The sequence below is a fragment of the Danio rerio genome, chromosome 12 (genome assembly GCF_049306965.1).
Source record: "Danio rerio strain Tuebingen ecotype United States chromosome 12, GRCz12tu, whole genome shotgun sequence".
Lineage (NCBI taxonomy): Eukaryota > Metazoa > Chordata > Actinopteri > Cypriniformes > Danionidae > Danio > Danio rerio.
In genome coordinates, this window is record NC_133187.1 from 33,902,613 (window position 1) to 33,920,839 (window position 18,227).

General features: G+C 37.7%; 1 protein-coding gene across 9 annotated transcripts in view; it reads right to left on the reverse strand.

The window, feature by feature from the left end:
- The window catches only part of grin2cb (glutamate receptor, ionotropic, N-methyl D-aspartate 2Cb), a 133,771-nt gene that overhangs the window by 102,450 nt on the left and 13,094 nt on the right, over positions 1–18,227 (reverse strand). For 2 of the 9 annotated variants that reach the window (XM_073918602.1, XM_073918601.1), the window contains exons 2-3: positions 12,711–12,797; positions 10,870–10,927 (exon numbers count right to left, since the gene is read on the reverse strand). The gene's annotated coding sequence lies outside the window, so the exon portion shown is untranslated. Of the gene's footprint in view, positions 1–5,415; positions 6,446–10,869; positions 10,932–12,710; positions 12,798–18,227 lie in introns of those variants that run through there. The other 7 variants (XM_073918606.1, XM_073918603.1, XM_073918604.1 and 4 more) reach the window with 5 other exon arrangements.

Genomic DNA, 18,227 nt, shown 5'->3' on the forward strand with positions numbered 1-18,227 from the left:
ATTATGTCAATTTGGACCAAAATCTCTGAGGAATATTTCCAGTACCTTGTAGAATCTGTCACGAAGGATTAAGGCAGTTCTGAGAGCAAAAGGGGGTCCAACCCAGTACTAGTAAGGTGTACCTAAAAAAGTGGCTGGTAAGTGTAAGTGAATTGAATGAACTAAATTGACCGTTGTGTATTGTTTGAGTATGTGAATGTGAGAGTGTGTGTTTCCCAGTACTGGGTTGCAGCTGTAAGGGCATGCCCTGCGTAAAACATATGCTAGAATAGCTGGCGGTTCATTACGCTGTAGGGAACCCGGATATTTAATGGACTAAGGTAAGGGAAAATTAATGAATGAATGAATGAACATAAAACAATCAAGTTGTCCTCAAAAACCTTAAGACTTGTGTTCTTTAAACTCAATTTAAATAAGTAGTTTAAACAAGCAGCAAAAATCTTTTTTGACTGTATTATGAATTCTAAACATAAAAAACATACTGTACATAATAAATATGTGTTTATTTAATGTATTTTTAAAAAGGGAAAGTTCATTTAAAACAATAAATACTAAAATTGTTTAGAATTATTTGACTTTTTTCATTAATAAAATATAAAATAAATATAAATATATTAATAGAAATAGTTTTTGTATAATTAAGAATGTTCATATTTTAAGAAATAAAATCTGTACCAAAAGGACTAAACTAAAAGTTTCCGAGACACTTTTAATGTGACCTTAATATTACAAAGACTTGGAAAAAAGTTTAAATCTGTTCATTTTAATAACGATCAACCCATGGGAAGTAAGTGCCAATAGATGAAGAAACACCCCTATATTGGATGTCTTCAGACTGTGTGTTCACTGGTCTACTGCACGTGACACCGAACAGCAGTGAGACACCTGCAGTCTTGCTTTGATGACAGCAAATGACACACACACACACACACACACTCAGGCTGCTGCTGCACGATAATATATTCTCACTCCCGTTTTTTTTTTCAGTCTGTTAGATCTGCTGTTGATGTGATCTTCTCATGTCCTTTTCAAGTCCTCAGATCTCTTCTAAAATGGACACTTTGATATGTGTTTGACCACAGATCCTATGGACAATCACATCACACAGCTAGCGCATGTGCTCTTATTTCAAACAAAACTACAAAAGACGGAAAATGAAAGAGTTCATCGATGTCAGACGGAAAAAAAAACAGCTGCCATTCTTTCCAGTCCACACCATTTCTGGACTAGAGTTTCTACTCTTAGCACTTGAGTAAAAGCACACAAAAAGTTCCAGCGTTCTCTTGTGAAAAAGATACAAAGAGCGATCGTGCAGGTCTGTGGTAAAAGCACAGGGGTGCATGTGTTACTGTAAGGCACTTCTTTGGATTCACGGCATTACACGTAAACACGACCCAACGCAAAATTTAATCTGCACCTTGCATGTAGATAATCGCAGATAGAAATATTTTCAAAGTAAAACACCAGCTGTGGGTGCCAGCTGTCCACACAGCGTCTGATGGGTGAAGCTGATTAAAGCACAATGGCTTTATTTTACATCTACAACCTGCACTGTCAAGATTTGACCCTAAACCAAACTGTAATTTAAATGTACAGAAATATAAAATAACTTATACAGAAGAATATGCAACACAATGTTGTAAAGTGCTCTAGAAAAGCGTTATATGAATTTTAAGAATTACTATTATTATTAATCTATACATTTGAATATAAAACTACCAATAAAAATAGTCACAGAAGTGTTTCTTCATTGCAAAATATATCTCCATAAACAATTAATTTGTGATTAAATGTCTGCCAAGTTACAAAAAGATATATACAGTAGGTTTATCTCCCATCCGGCACAACTTTAAATGGTTGTAGAGTGGGATTTGTTCCAAGTACAAATGACACATTTACTGAACTGATCGCATTTGTGGTTAAACTGACATCTGTGACCATCAAAAACGACAATCAAAGAGCTGTAAAAACATACATGGCCTGTCATGCACAGCAGCCAGATGGTGTGTTATATTAGCACTGAATTAACATCTTGTGTGTTCTGTCAATGTATGCCTCTGAGGTAAAATCCTGCCACAAACGATAATGTTAGCAAGTTAAAGCTGATTTACATTTGGAGTTACACTATTGTGGCTTTTTATAGTAACAAATTTCTCACTTGAGTGATGTTAGTTCGCACAAAGATAATTTATAGTCTCAATGTTGCTGTAATGTGATACAAGAGCCTCCTGCTATTGAGTTGGTCTTCATTTGTGATTCACAGAGCAGAAGTTTCCCTTTTGAGTTTTGGCCACAGAGGTTACGACAAAATCCCTCCCGTACAGATGTTACCAGCTGTTTTATCTACAGCTTGAGCAGTCACTAAGCAATGAACCACAGATGCAAATATGGTACACAAATATTACGAGCTATTTAAAAGACGCTTAAGGAGTTTCATATATTGCCCACCCATCATACATAAAAGTTGTTATGAAAATGCAAGTATACCAAAACCGGTTTAAAATGTTTTAGGGTCTGATTCAATTTTTAATTTCAGAACAAAACTGATTAATGTGCATAAAGTGTCAAAAAATGTGATGAAAATAACATTTTAATATAATGCTGAAATACTGGTACCTGATCATTAACTGTAACGTTAAAATAAAACACCACAATTTTTCTGATTTTCAATCATTTTCTTTCGGCTTAGTTCCTTTATTTATCAGTGGTCACCACAGCAGAATGAACTGCCAACTTATCCAGCATATGTTTTATGCAGCGGATGCCCTTCCAGCCGCAGCCACGTATTGGGAAACACCTATTTACACTCATTCACACACATACACCTCGGCCAATTTCATTAATTTATTCATTTTTATTTGGCTTTTTTCCTTTATTAATAAGGGGTCGCCACAGCAGAATGACCTGCCAACTTGTCCAGCTTATGTTTAACACAGCTGCTGCCCTTCCAGCCACAACCCAGTACTGGTAAATCCCCATTCATGCACATACACCTAGGCCAATTATATTCATTAATTTTCCTTCGGCTGAATGAACCGCCAACTTATCCAACATATGTTTTATGGCTCATTCAGCGATTTTGTAGCTACCTGTTGCGCTGGGTGACAACCTGCTGCAAACGCAGGTCTGTGTAGGAATATGCAGCATGAATACAACCGGCCTCTGAGCGAGCTGAGAGAGGATCACGTGAGCTCTACTGGTGCTCCTATTGGCTATCGCTCAAGAAAGTCACTCTTCATTTGCATAAAGTTGAAGGATTCTCAACTTTGTCGAGTTGCTTGACATGCCCACCTGGTCGCCAACAGTTGCTGTCACTCGCATAGATGGAGGTTGCAGGAAGTCAATCGTTCTCTGTTGAAACGAATGGTGGCATGTCGCTTTGCCACTGCGAGTCACTGGCAAAATAGTCTAGTTTTTCCTTTTGATATAAGATTATTTTACTTGTTTTAAGGAAAAAATCACTTAATTTTGACATATTATTTCCTAAAACAAGACAATATGTTTTGCTTGTCTAGAAAATAATTCTTTATTTAAGAATTTTTAGATATTTGGACTAGAAACCAGACAAAAAATCTAAATAAAAGCATTTTATGCAGTGTCCACACAGAAAGGCCAACTGACCCTGACTAAAACCAGCTACCTACTTGCTGTAACCATTGAGCCACCGTATGAGCCAGCCCTTATGCTGGCCTATAAAAATAAATAAACATATAAATATATATAAATAAAACTATAATAACGGATTAAACTAAATTGTGTTACATTTTTTGTATGATTTAAAACTCTTGCTGACAATTAAACTACAATTAATAGTTTAATTAACAAATAATAGTATTTTGGGGCTCCTCTGTTATCCTTTATATGCCATGATATGATTATTGTTCAATATTTGACATAATTGTTATGACATATTAACTTACATAAAATTTTATTTGATAAAGTTTCACATTAATCTCAGTGCATGTCATCTGTAAATCAAGGTAATGTGCTCTAATGTAAAATCAGTTTATCATAAAAGTTTCAATTAAATAAATCTGCGCATACTAATGTGTGGAAAATGAACAAAATCTAAAGCTGTATTACACTTTTATTGTTTTGACCCCTTTTGTCTTTGACCCAAATTTGATCAGTTTACAGTGAAGACTCATGATCCTATTTTAAAAGCAGATCACATGTTCGCTGCTTATTTAGTATTCAACACAAACCCCCCGCAAGCTGTATACATTTTTAACAGTGATACAAGGTGAGAGAGCTCAAATGTCATGGTCAGAACACATATTAGTGTTTCCCAGATCTGCATTTATTAACTGACTCTCCTTAACTTGAAATCCCCTGTTCAGCCATAGTCCTACAGGTTTCAGAGTCTGCTTTAAAACAACACAAATAAAAAAAAAACACAAAATGACATTGAGATACAGATGCTTGTATCACCACTGCCAGCATTTGTGACCTGTGTGGTGGCGCAGACGGAATCGGATGTTAATAGTGATGTATTAGTCACACTCCAAACAGTTGTGATTGGACATTAACGGATGAGCTTTTCGCCAACAATCAGCGGTTCAGTCTTATGAATGCTAAGAGGGTCCGAAGTGTCTGTGATAAATAAATCACAATAACATGTAAGACCTTTCGAGAGGGCTCTTGTTTTCCCTTGAGATGAAACCACACACCGACAGCATACCTATGAAGAGATTATCAGAGATGATACCTAAGTGGCGAATATTTCAAGATGTTTTTGAACGCACTTTCAAATATCTCTCTCTTTCTACCATTTGGTTTGAATTATAATGACACATTTAAATAAATAAGCAGATATTATCTATGATAAGCTTCATTTTGACAGTGTCACACATACAGGGAAAATAATTAGCAAGGAAAACAAATCATAAGACAGGCAGATCATCAGTTTGACCTTGGTCAGTCTCCCATCTCCAATATGTATTTAAATACTTGAATACCCTCCAAGCATGATTACAGAGCTCACCAGTATTTGCCACTACTTCACTACACATTCACAGAGTTTAGGATTAAAAACAGGTGTCTTTTAACCCAATTATCCAGGAATGACCCAGTTTTCCTCTTTCTCCTGTCTTAACACAATTTAAATATGTCTGCGAGCAGATTTATGCACGCCCAATGCCTAAAAAAAGTCCCAGAGCAAGGTATGTGTGTCAGAAATCATTCAGGTCTCTGGAATCCCATTCACTCTTGTCAGTTACGCTTTCGAGGACTGTTTCTGCACTCGGTGTGCGAGCAGCCACGAGAGAGAGAGGAAGAGAGCGGCGCTCCACCTGTTAACTACGGCAGCTTTAGCCCGGCAGGCATTCCCCCGCCACGCATGCAAGACCCAGAGACGGAAAGCTGCACAGAGGTCGAGTGTTATCTGTGAATTGAATGAAAGGGAGTTTCTCTTACCTGTGCCGGCTGGATGCATCCGAGCCCGAGCCCAAGCTGTACATTCTTCAGCCGTGCGTCTCCGCCTCCCGCTTGTCTTCTCGCCTTTGCTTCCTCTCACCTCCTTTTTGGCCTTTTCGATCTTTCGCACCGTCTCGCTCTTACTTGTGTGGCAGCTGAAGACCCTGCTGTGGTGATGGCATTTCTCTCCCCTTCTCTCTCTCTCTCGCTCTTCCAGGCAAAGAGGGTCAAACTGGAGATGGTGTCGGTGGAAGAATTAGCGAGAAAAAGAGAGACAAGTGTCCAAAAAAAGAGGAGAAACAGCTGCTTCGCCGGCTCGTGACGCTGATGAGAGACAGCTGGAGAGTTGCAGTTGTGATCTCTGACTGAGGAAAGGTGTGAAGGCAGGTGGGGAGACGCGTGGCGGTGACTCCCGATTGTGCGAGATGGTGTCTTACTTTGTAAATCTCAAAGTAAAAAAGCTCACGTGGATCTTGTTTACCTGTGCCTGAAGTTTGTGTGTGAACCGGAAGCTGGAAAGAAGTACGTTTTTACAAGATTTTTGACATGGAGCAGCCCTTCATTTTCAATCAAACTGCTCATCCGTAGCCTCCGCCTGCTCCATCACGACCAACCTAGTTCCTCAACCTTGGGGAATAATCATGATGAAATGAGAAGGATGCTGGGAAGCTGATTAAAATAGATTCGAATGAAAGATTGGAGCTGTGTGACCTTTTTCGTCTCTGGACTTGTTGGTCTGCTGATTTTGAGGAGGAAGTCCATGAAGATGCTTCTCGATTATTCGAAACCCAGATTGCTTATCTTCTGAATCTTTTGTATCCACAGGTGGGCGTAGACACGGAATCCGAAAAGTTTAGAGCCATTGTCATTTTTGGCTGAGAGGAGCGTGAAACCAATCCGGAGTAAATACATGCGTAGAAGCAAATTCAGAAATGATGTTTGTCCAGTTTGTTGAGCAGATGTGCTGAGCGTCTCATCTGTTTGATGTGATCTGCCTTCTGCTCTCCAGACCACAGAACAAGCTTCTGATACCTAATCATGATGCTGTACAGATTTATCCTGCCTCCCCCTCCTCATTCTCTCATGCTTTTATTCTCTCTCTCTCTCGCTCTCCTCCTCTTTCTCTCTCTCTCTCTCTTTCAATGCTGAGTCCCTTCTCACCCCTGTCCTGTCCTGTTTGTTCTCTCTACCTCTATTACTCCTGCTTCTGTCTGTCTTTTCCCACCGTCTTTGTTATTATCCTCCTGCTTGCAATTTAAATGTTCTTTCATTTCAAGCTATCCTGCTGTCCTGTCGTTCAGACGAGCAGGTCCGACAGACAAGTTCCTTAGTCCTGTTGATTCTCTGTCTCTGACACTTCAAGTGTCCTTCAACCTTGACTGTCCTTCAATTTTATTCTGTTTTGTCAGACGGCTATTGCTAAATCTAGCCACGTCCTCCACACAAATGTTTGTTTTTCATTTCTTTTTTTTTTAGTACTAAGCAAATTACATTGTGTATCCTCTAATCCCAACCCTACCTTTATGCAAACCTCTCTAGCTTTATAGAAGGACATTATTTATTTCTTTAACAAGCTTTCTTCCCATAGGACCATTAGAAATTTTGTTAAAATAAACTGAATATATGAGTTAATATATTTATATTATTTTATAAATATAGTATACAGTTTACATTTTCATATCAGTAAGGTTGTTTTCATGAAATTAATACTTTTACCAAATATGCAATAAACTATCATGATAATGATGAATTTAAAGTCACAGTAAACAATGAATCCTCAAAAAACATCAGTGGCTATGTTTACATGGACATCAGTAATCAAATTATTTGCCTTTATCTGAATAAGACCATAATATGATTAAGGTGTTTACATGAGTTGATGTTTCTTTTATGATCTCGTTTTACATGTTACAGCACTTAATTTGATTAACATCATTGTGTCACATAGCTATCTACATTTCATTTCATCCAGAGTTTCATGTAATTTTGGGTGTTTTTTTTTTTAATTTGTTGACTTTAACTGCAATTTGGCACTCATTCTGGAACATTTCATGCATGCCACCATGACAAATGAGATATTGGATGTGCCTATGAATTGCTGGAAGACTGTAGCTTTAAAGGAATTTGATACCACACACTAGCGCTGGGGCGACGCAGTGGCGCAGTAGGTAGTGCTGTCGCCTCACAGCAAGAAGGTCACTGGGTTGCTGGTTCGAGCCTCGGCTCAGCTGGCGTTTCTGTGTGGAGTTTGCATGTTATCCCTGCGTTCGCGTGGATTTCCTCCCGGTGCTCCGTTTTCCCCCACAGTCCAAAGATTTGCAGTACAGGTGAATTGAGTAAGCTAAATTGTCCGTAGTGTATGAGTGTGTGTGTGAATGAGTGAGTGTGGATGTTTCCCAGAGATGGGTTGTGGCTGGAAGGGCATACGGTGCGTAAAAACGTGCTGGATAAGTTGGCGGTTCATTCTGCTGCGGTGACCCCAGATTAATAAAGGGACTAATCCGACAAGAAAATAAATGAATGACACTAGGGCTGTGCAATTAATCGAAAATCCGGTTTTGATTTCGATTTTGGCTTCTAATGATAATGAAAAAACATTAATCAAGATAAACGATTATTGCATCATATACTGCCCCTTTTCCAGTTGTCCACATTTGTTGCTCTGCAAAGCTCAGTTCCACGTGAAAATGACTAAAAGCATTTACTGTAAAGTAACTTTTGCTTTTAATTTTTAATAATATATATATATGACACACTCAGAATGTTTATGCATTTAACCCATCCAAGTCCACACAGAACAGTGAACACAAACCCGGAGAAGTGGGCAGCCATCCCTCCAACCACCTACAATCCCTTCAGGTGCCGGGGACGAACTCAGGTGCCGGGGACTGACCATTGAATCACAAATACAACTCTCTGACTTTGTTATTGTTATATAACTATTAAACTATAAACTATTAACTACTAAACGATTAAAATTACAAGCATAACCATATGTTCACACATATCGCCCATTACATTATTAGAACTAAATATGTACATCTATGTTCATTCATTTATTCATTCATTTTACTTCAGCTTAGTCCCTTTATTCATCAGGGGTCGCCACAATTGAATGAACCGCCAACTTATCCAGCATATGTTTTACGCAGCGGATGCCCTTCCAGCTGCAGCCCATCACTGAGAAACAACCATACATGCTCATTTACACACATACACTGCGAACAATTTTAGTTTGCCCAGTTCACCTGTACCGCATGTTTTTGGACTGTGGGGGAAACTTGAGCACCCAGAGGAAACCCACTCGAACAAGGAGAAAACATGCAAACTCCACACAGAAATGCCAACTGACCCAGCCGAGGCTCGAACCAGTGACCTTCTTACTGTAAGGCGATCATGGTTCCCACTATGCCACCATGATGCCATACATACATGCTAACAAATATTAAATATTAAACTATTAAAAAAACAAATAGGTAAAAATATGCTAACACATGTTAATTGACATTATAGAGTAATTTAGTAATCAAAGATATTAGAATTGTCAAATATGATCAAACGTATTCTCATATATCAACTATCAATTAATATATGTGTTATATATGTTAATTTATATGTTAATTAATGTATAATATATGTTCATTTATTGCCATATATGAGATTTCCATAAGGATTGGCCAGCAAAAACACGCAAGTTGTGAGAAATCAAGATACATTTTTTAACAGGTCAATATACTGTTTTTGCTTTGTTCTATGCAACAGTATTTTAGCATCTAATAACTGGGTTCTAGTCTGGAGAAGTCAGCAAAGGAACTACCCTAATCATTTTTATATGGAATTCTATCCTTTAGGGGTGACACGATGAAGTGGTTAGCAGTGGAAGCCTTTCCAACTGCAACCCATCATTAGGAAACATCCATACACACCCATTCACACACATTTACTACGGACAATTTAGCTTACCCAATTAACCTGTACCACATGTCTTTGATCTTGTGTGAAAAACCAGGGCAACCAGAGAAAACCCACGCAAGCGCGGAGAGAAAATGCAAACTACACACAGAAGCGCCAACTGACCCAGCCGGGCTCGAACCAGCTACCTTCTTGCTATGAGGCAATCATGCTACCCACTGTGCCACCATGCATACCATATTGCCTATATATTGCATGTATTTTAAGATATTTAAAAACAGAATTCATCATTTACTTTAACTAACAATAGCCATATCACAGATTTTATTGTATTTTTAAATTCAATGCACCCAGATAGCTAATTAAACCGAATCGATAGCATAATAAACGTAACCTAACCGAACCGTGAGACCAGTGTAGGTTCACTTTACACTGTTTACATTTATATTTCTTTCTTTAGCAGACACTTTTATCCAAAGTAATTTACAAAAGCCTTACAGTTAAGAAGTAAAAAATAAGCGATTCACCCTGAGGGGAAAAAAGGCTGTTCAGACAGAACACTAGAGCAGAGATGAAAGTGAGAAATAGTTAAATAACCTTTCGGTCTTAAGAGTGAGTATATTAAAAGATTCAATCAAGTCGTCACGGAGCAGATACATCTTTAGACACACAGATTTGTTCTTAGAAAGGCAGGACAGAAATATAACGTACCGCGGAATATGTGGGTATGTTTTTTAAAGAACAAAATGTCCAACTGGAAAAAGTTAATTTTAAACTTTAAATTAGTTGAAAGATGAAAGCTGGAAATCAATTTTAAGATTTGATTTGGTTTCATTTCATTAGTTAAAAAAAACTTACTGGAGTTTAATTCATCTGACGCAGCAAATTAAACTTTCCACCTGTGAAAAGACAGAACGATTCCAGTCGTCTACTATAACACATAATAAAAGATAAAAACATGCTGCTTTTCCTATTCATGAGAGCCTTAATCTCAAAATCCTGGTGTGAAGTAGATTACTAATAATATGCGTGTTAAATATCCGTTCTGTAAAGTGGGCACAGCTTCTCGTACTTTAATAGCAGACATATTTTAAACATGATGTCTTTTGCAGCTGTGTAACATGTGCAAAGCTAAATATATACTATACAATTTTAAAATACGATCAGCCGGGATGCTGTCATGAAACACAAATGTGTTTTATTCACCCTGAGTTCATCTTTTTTTCTTCCTTTTTATGTCCCGGCTTTAAAGATCTCCTGTCTCCTCTCATTTTCCATCAGCTCAAAAGAAACTTTTTAAATTGCCTAATTCGCTTTGTGCACATGGCAGCTTTTAAGAACTAAAAATATCACGGTGCTATTTCAGAACAGGCCAGGTGATGCGACATACTGAGGAACCAGATTCTTTAAACATGCTTCATCTGAACTGTACAAACTTTTTTTCCTATGGGTGTGTGAGTGTGCATTTGACACATTGAAAGTCTTTGAGGAGACAAATGAATTTAAACACATGCTGGACATATAAATTAAAAAAATAAATACCTGATGCTTAATGTCTTCTGGCAGGGTGTGACAGCGGAGGTTCGTGGGAAGCTCATTTCTACCTTAGAGTAAAAAATAAAACTTGGTTTAAGTTTAAGAAATAAGGTTACAGTCAGACAAAGTTATACAAGTAAGATTTACAGTCACACTTTGAGATATAATATCACAATTAAGACTGCAAGGTATATTGTTTCAGCATCGATATTGCACTGTGCGCATCCACAATAGTCACATCACAGGATGTGCGATGTTGAGATTATAATTAATTAAAAATCACAGTTCATTAGACATGATTTGTTGAGTCACTGTGAATTTCAATAAATAATCTATTACTGTGTTTTTTTTTGGGAAACACTTTCTTTTGATGGTCCACTTGTGTATTAGTACTGTCTGCTTAATATTAATTGATACTGCTCCTTGAACAAACAATTAACTGACTATAAGAAACTTTGCAAGTACATGTCAACTTACACTAACCTTAACCCTCACTCCAACCTCAAAGTCTACTTATAATATTATGAAAATAAGTTGGCATGCAGATGCAATAAAACTTAAATTCAACAAATGGAACATCAAAATAAAGTGTGATCTTTTTTTTTTTACTCAGATGTGTTTTTACGGCCCATGACTGTAAGATTTAAAACAAATTCAGACCATTTGGGAACAAGAACTTATAAAGTTTGTCGCTTAAGAAAGATTGATTGTGTTTAATTATTTGCCAAATGAAGACTATACAGTGTTATTTTTGATTTGATAATTGAATTTTTTTTACCTCAATGTTGTAATATTCCGCCAAAAACCATAAAGCACTGTTTATTTTGTTCTTATGTGTTTTAATTTTTTTATTTCATTTTGATATATATTTTTAGATATTTTATGCAGATAAACTTTCCTACAAAATCATCCAAATCTATTTAATAATGTAAATTCTTCTCAAACAGTTCCTAAAGTCATATTGTAAAATTATGTTTCATCCAAAATATCCAACCCAAGCTCATTCTGGGAACGTAGCCCCGCGGACGTTTCTGGAGACCGCGATTTACGTAGCCGGAGGTACGTAAAGGCCGCGTTTGGTTTTTTTCGAGCGAACGCCGCGGGGCGGTGTGGCGCCGCTCCGCCCCTCCTCTTCGCGCTCGCCGGCCGACGGCTCGCCTCCGAGTGGAGGGCTTTCCCAACTCAATCAGTTTGTCCGCCTAGCTCACAGCGTTGCGTCGGCGGAGCGGAGGCCCCGGAGGAGGAGCCGGAGCCGGCCGCGGTGGACGACGACCGGGATCGAGTCCGGGGAACAGTGGGTTCCGGACATCAGGTAAGGGCGAGGATTCGAAAACGCGGTCGAAATCCGAAAACGCGGTCGAAATCGAAGACGAGGGCTTTTGCTTTTTTTTTTCCGATCCGGCGGCTTTTCGCGCGAGAACGGCTCCCGTGACGCAAAAAACAAGTTTCCGCCCGAGACGCAAAAAAGCACGCACAGCGGCCTCTCGCGGATCCGCGAAAACAAAAAAACGCTCGAATACGTACCTCCCGAGACGTAAATCGCGGTCCGCAGAAACGTCCGCGGGGCTACGTTTCCACAATGAGCCCGGGTTGAAAATATCTCAATGTCAGTTTTTTCCATCGTGCAGCCCTAAGTGAAATTTCATAAACTAATTTCGAGAGGAGCATGTGAAATGATTGAGTATGACTGGCCGCTCATCTGTAATCAGTAGTAATTCAATCCGAGTTATCCAAGCTTACAATAAATGAATAGTTTTTCCCTTCTGCTCTATCTTCGTTTTAGAAGAATCCCCCCTTCCACCCCATTTCCTCCTTTTCCTCCCTTTTCTAAGGGGAGTTCCTGAGACCTACCTGATCTTGGATCTCCTTATATGCTTATTGATCAGGTGGGAGCCTTGGGCTCAGTTCTCTCCAGGGACAGCATGCCAAACCTGCTATTAACGTTAAGCATATCTAAGTGGGAACTCCTGAATCACAGTTATAAGCATTGCAAAACACACAGTCCCACAGTGAGAAATAAAGTCAAACTGTAAGATGTAAAGCTGCTATTAAATTTGTGAGGCTGAAAATGGCTGGAAATATCCCATATTTTTTAATTACACACATAAAACAAATTATGTTCTTTCAAAATGACATTTTTATGCAATGTTCTAAGCTTGTAATTTTTCCATTCCAAGTGAATATACAGTACTATATATTTTTTTACTGGTTTGTCAGTGTGACGACCAATGAGAAAAGTAAAATGCAAATAGATTTCAGCACATGCTTGACAAAAAAAGAGAATACTTAGTTTTAAATTGTAGCTGATACATGATGTTTTCTGACAGTTTATGACAGCAGTGGTTCGTTGAAGCCCAATTCTGTCTTGGAGAGAAATGTAATTGTTGGATAAAGTTTAAGAAACAAAGTTACACTGCGACAAAGTCACTTTAGGCTTACAGTCACGTCTAAGAAATAAAACTCCAATTATAACAAAATAGGATAAATACAAAGTTACATTTGAAGATTAAAAGTAATATTGGCTGATTGAAAAATGGGGGGGGGGTCATTTTTTAATCATGACACATAAAACAAATTGTTTACCTGCAATGTGACTTATTTACTGTATATTCTTTTCTTAAAGTAAGCTCCTGATTTTCCATTCAAGAAAGTGAATGTATACACTCACCTGACACCTAAATGCACAATCAACCAATCACTTTACACTAACTCAAAGCATTAGGCTAGGGTTGAGCGATGTTGACCAATTAGACATTGAACGACGTCTAATGTGAAACACCGCAATGGACGATGACAGGGTCGTCATAGGCAGCTGTGAATTATTTATGAATAATTAATGAATTCATAACAAATTAATTATTTGTAGCCTACCATTTCTTCTATACCTGACCCGCATGGTCTTTGTTTTACCCATAACCAAATCATAAATAAATAAAGATAAATTACGACAAATTAACAGCTCTCAATCACTTTTTCCACAGGACTCTGGCATGAATAGGCAGAGTGATCTGTGTTATTATAATGGCGTCAACAAACTTGGTTGGTAAAAAGGTGCACAACCAACAGGAACCATTCAACAGTATCTGAGGTTTTTGCTAAATTTACTAAGTACAAGTGTGAAAGTGAATGATTAAAGCAGTGTACTGACACTGTGCACGCTCCCTGATAGATTCAAAAGAGTCGTAAGATAGAGACACGATTAATTAAATATCATGTTTAAGAACTATAGTGAGACTCCAGCCGTACATCCATGATAAACATTCCAACGTGTCCAACTGTCCAACTGCTGGAGCTCAGTCAAGCTTGACAGTGTGTGTGTCTGTGTCTGTGTGGGGGGGGTCATGTGATGTGCATTTTCAGCAGTATTCTGAGATCTTTCAGAAATACTAGAATGCCATTTTAAAACTAAGATGTTTTAGTGTAAATGGGACCTAAGTGTGTATTGTTCACGAGCAGGTTGCTGCTGCGATGGGGGCGAGGAAGAGGATTGTGATGCCGGCTCAGCATCTTGATGTCTATCAGCCATTGGCGATGGACAATGGCATTGCCTATCGAACCCTAATTTAGGCTGACCATATTCCATCATTTTTAAGCATGTCCTTATTTAAATGTACAGCTATGCATGTATTATATCGGTGTATTTTTGTTTTGTATATTTGGTAAAGACATATTTCTGCTTACAGAAAATAAAGTGTAATTAACCAACCAAGTTTATGTTCAGTCAGCTTCATTTTCAGCTTTTAGAAGGATGATGCCCCATGTCAGGAAGCTCAAACTGTTTTTTAATGAACAAACTCACTATTAAAACACTACACCAAGCACTATTCACTTTTCAAATGGCTGTAGATGTGCAACAGATGAGCAGCAACTATGTGTATGTATCCCATTATGTAAAATCTCAAAGGATTGTTTCCAGAGTAATGTTTTTCTTTATTTTCTTTGCTATGAAGATTTAGGCAGTAGATTTTAAACAGTGTATGGCCATATATGAATGAACAATTAAATATACAATTAAAGCCAATATATTTAAGTATACTGTATATGTACATATTTGTAATTCAAATAGTTGAAAAAATATATGGAAGCGGGGATTTTTGCAATTTTTTGAAATGGGTAAAAATGTCATTTCTGTAATTCGCACATATTGTCAATATCAGATTTCTATGTGGGACAAAAAGCCAAATGGGGTTCAGTGACCAGTGTTTTGAGTGCTTTTGAATTACTGCATTATTAGATATATATTACATTTTACAACAGTTCTGTCAGGTTCTTGAATCTGATTGGCTGATAGCCATGGGATATCAAAGTAATTTCAGTTTTCGTATAGTCTCTTCACCCTTGTGTATTACTCTGCCACGAGTGGCAAGCAGCCAACATCGTGATATGTTAATTTAAGGATAGATTTAGGTCATTATGTCATATATTATGTCATATATTAGGTCATTAAATTTAATATCTAGCCAGCGTCTAAGGACAACTATATTTTGACGTCCAATAATGACGTCAAATTATGTTGATACTTGATTTTAGGGTGCATTGGAAAGTGACCAAAATTCAACATCTGATTGATGTCATAGTGGTAATGTCCACACAATGTCAAGGTGTAACATAATTAGATATTAATATTTGGTTTATTTTAGGTTGGACGTTGGACATAGACGATGGCCAGATATTGGGCTCTGATGTCAACCCGATTTTCATTTCCAAACAAAATCAAACATCTTCACGTTGTTAGGGTACATTTTCAATATGACATCATGTTGACGTCCTAAACCTGCAGGGAGAGGACTACAGTTTGACAAATATTGCAGCTGTTGGACTACATAATGTACTTGCTTTTTAGGTGAGAATGTAGCTGTTTAGATTGCAACTAGGCAGTTTATTTATAAGGATAGTGCCTTTTTTAAATATTCATAATTTCGGCGTTAGATTCAGCATTTTGGCAGCCAGCCTGCCATACTGAGCAAAGACAGTTGATGTTCCACCACAAGATGGCGACAGAGACCGCATAATAAGTCCTTAAGGGAGAAATACAGAATTTTTCAGCCTACGTTTAAACTCCAGCTGAACAAATCATTACAGAACAGGTAAGTGACAATCTAAGTCGATCTTTTATATTTTTTATTGCTGTATGTATACCATACTAATCTGGTAATGTTTGCTTTGCTCTGGCTTTTTCGGGATTAAATATTGTGATATCGCAATTTCAACAGAGAAATACTGGGAAATCTCTGTAGACTGAGGGCATTTCATGCCGTTCAGCCTTATAATCTTAAAATGTAAGAAAAATCAGAAGTTTTGTCATCACTTTAGACATTACGCTAGAGAATCATTCTAACACTAGCTCTGGTGTTTGTGAACTGACAATGGTTCTGATGGTCAGCTGCAGATTTGTATGAATGGCGGAAGAAAGTAGTTCCTACTACAAAGGGCTTTTGAGACTCTCCGTGTTTGATTTTCTTTTTTATATACACGATTATGTCGTCGAACTGTTGTATAAATGCAATATCAAACTCGTAGCAGTGCGATATGGCTGTATATTGTCACTGGCACTAAGGCACTGCAACCAGTGTGATATTGCTCATATATATATATATATATATATATATATATATATATATATATATATATATATATATATATATATATATATATATATATATATATATATATATATATATATATATATTATATATTATATATTATATATTTATTTATTATTATTTTTTTTTTCTTGTCGGCTTAGTGCCTTTATTAATCCGGAGTTGCAACAGCGGAATGAACAACCAACTTATCCAGGATGTTTTTACAGCCACAATCCATCTCTGGGAAACATGCACACACACACACACTCATACACTACGGACAATTTAGCCTACCCAATTCACCTGTACAGCATGTCTTTGGACTGTGGGGGAAACCGGAGCACCCGGAGGAAACCCACGCGAACGCAGGGAGAACATGCAAACACCAGCATGTTTTTACAGCCACTGGCGGGAGAAACGCCAACTGAGCCAGTGACCTTCTTGCTGTGAGGTGACAGCACTACCTACTGCGCCATTGCTTCGCCCTATATATATATATATATATATATATATATATATATATATATATATATATATATATATATATATGAGCAGTATCTCACGAGCAGCAGTGTGCTATGGCTGTATATCAGCACTGGTGGGAGGCGTGCGTTGGCATGAGCTACTCGTGTGATATTGCGTTTATAGAACAGTTTGACGGCACAATCTTGTACATAAAAAAGAAAATCAGACACAGAGAGTCTAAAACCTTTTTGTATTAGGAACAACTTTCTTCCGTCATTCATTCACACCTGCAGCTGATGTCAAAACAGCAGAAGCCATAACTAATTCAACAAACATCACTTTAGAGCTAGTGTTTGAATGATTCTCTATAGCCTAATGTGAAGTGGCGCTTCTGGTGTGTGATCCCCTTAAGGTGATGACAAAACAGCAAATTTTGCTCACATTTTAAGATTATAAGGCTAATCGTGACATGAAATGCTATCCGTCTTCAGAGATTTCTCACCAGACTGCTGTTGTGTTTGCGATGAGGAGGGACAAGGCTGAATCCAGCTTCTTATTCGCAGCTTCTTATTGACTCTATCCGGTCCACCTTAAAACCATAAGGCTTTCGTTTTTCAGCTTTTTATTTGCGCTCAAGAGAACACACCGAGCAAGGGGCTTATAATGCGGCTTATAATGCTGTTCATCTTGTGGATAGACAACATCAACCGTTTTTGGCTGCCGACAAGCTCTCAAAAATTGTGAATATTTTAAAATAGGCACTATTCTTGCAAATAAACTGCATGGTTGCAATCTAAACTACAACATTCTTGACTAAAAAAAGCCTCAAAAGTATATTTTGTTGTGTAACAGCAGAAATATTTGTCAAACTGTAGTGTCTGCTTGTTGCTGGCTGTATATGGGCGGAGTAATACACAAAGGGTAAAGAGGCTGTACGAATGCTGATATTACTTAAATATATCAAGGCTATCAGCCAATCAGATTCGAGATCCAGACAGAACTGTTGTATAAATAAATATAAAAAGGTACATTTAACTTTCTTTAACAATCTATTGAACATTCAGATCTTTTTAACTATGTGAAATTATATGCTCATCTGGTTTTTAACGTATTTTACAATCTACTGAAAAATGCATCTGTGGCATTGATAGTTACCTGGAGCCTGTGTAGTGAAATTCATCTGTGCCTGAAAGTTTTTCCTGAATGTCAATACAGTTGATTGCTCACCTGTGTTGCACCCTGACAGCTTCTGAAAGAAATTAAACTCTGGCAAATTACTGTTGTGCAGTACGCATTCTCATAATAAGGGTCTGT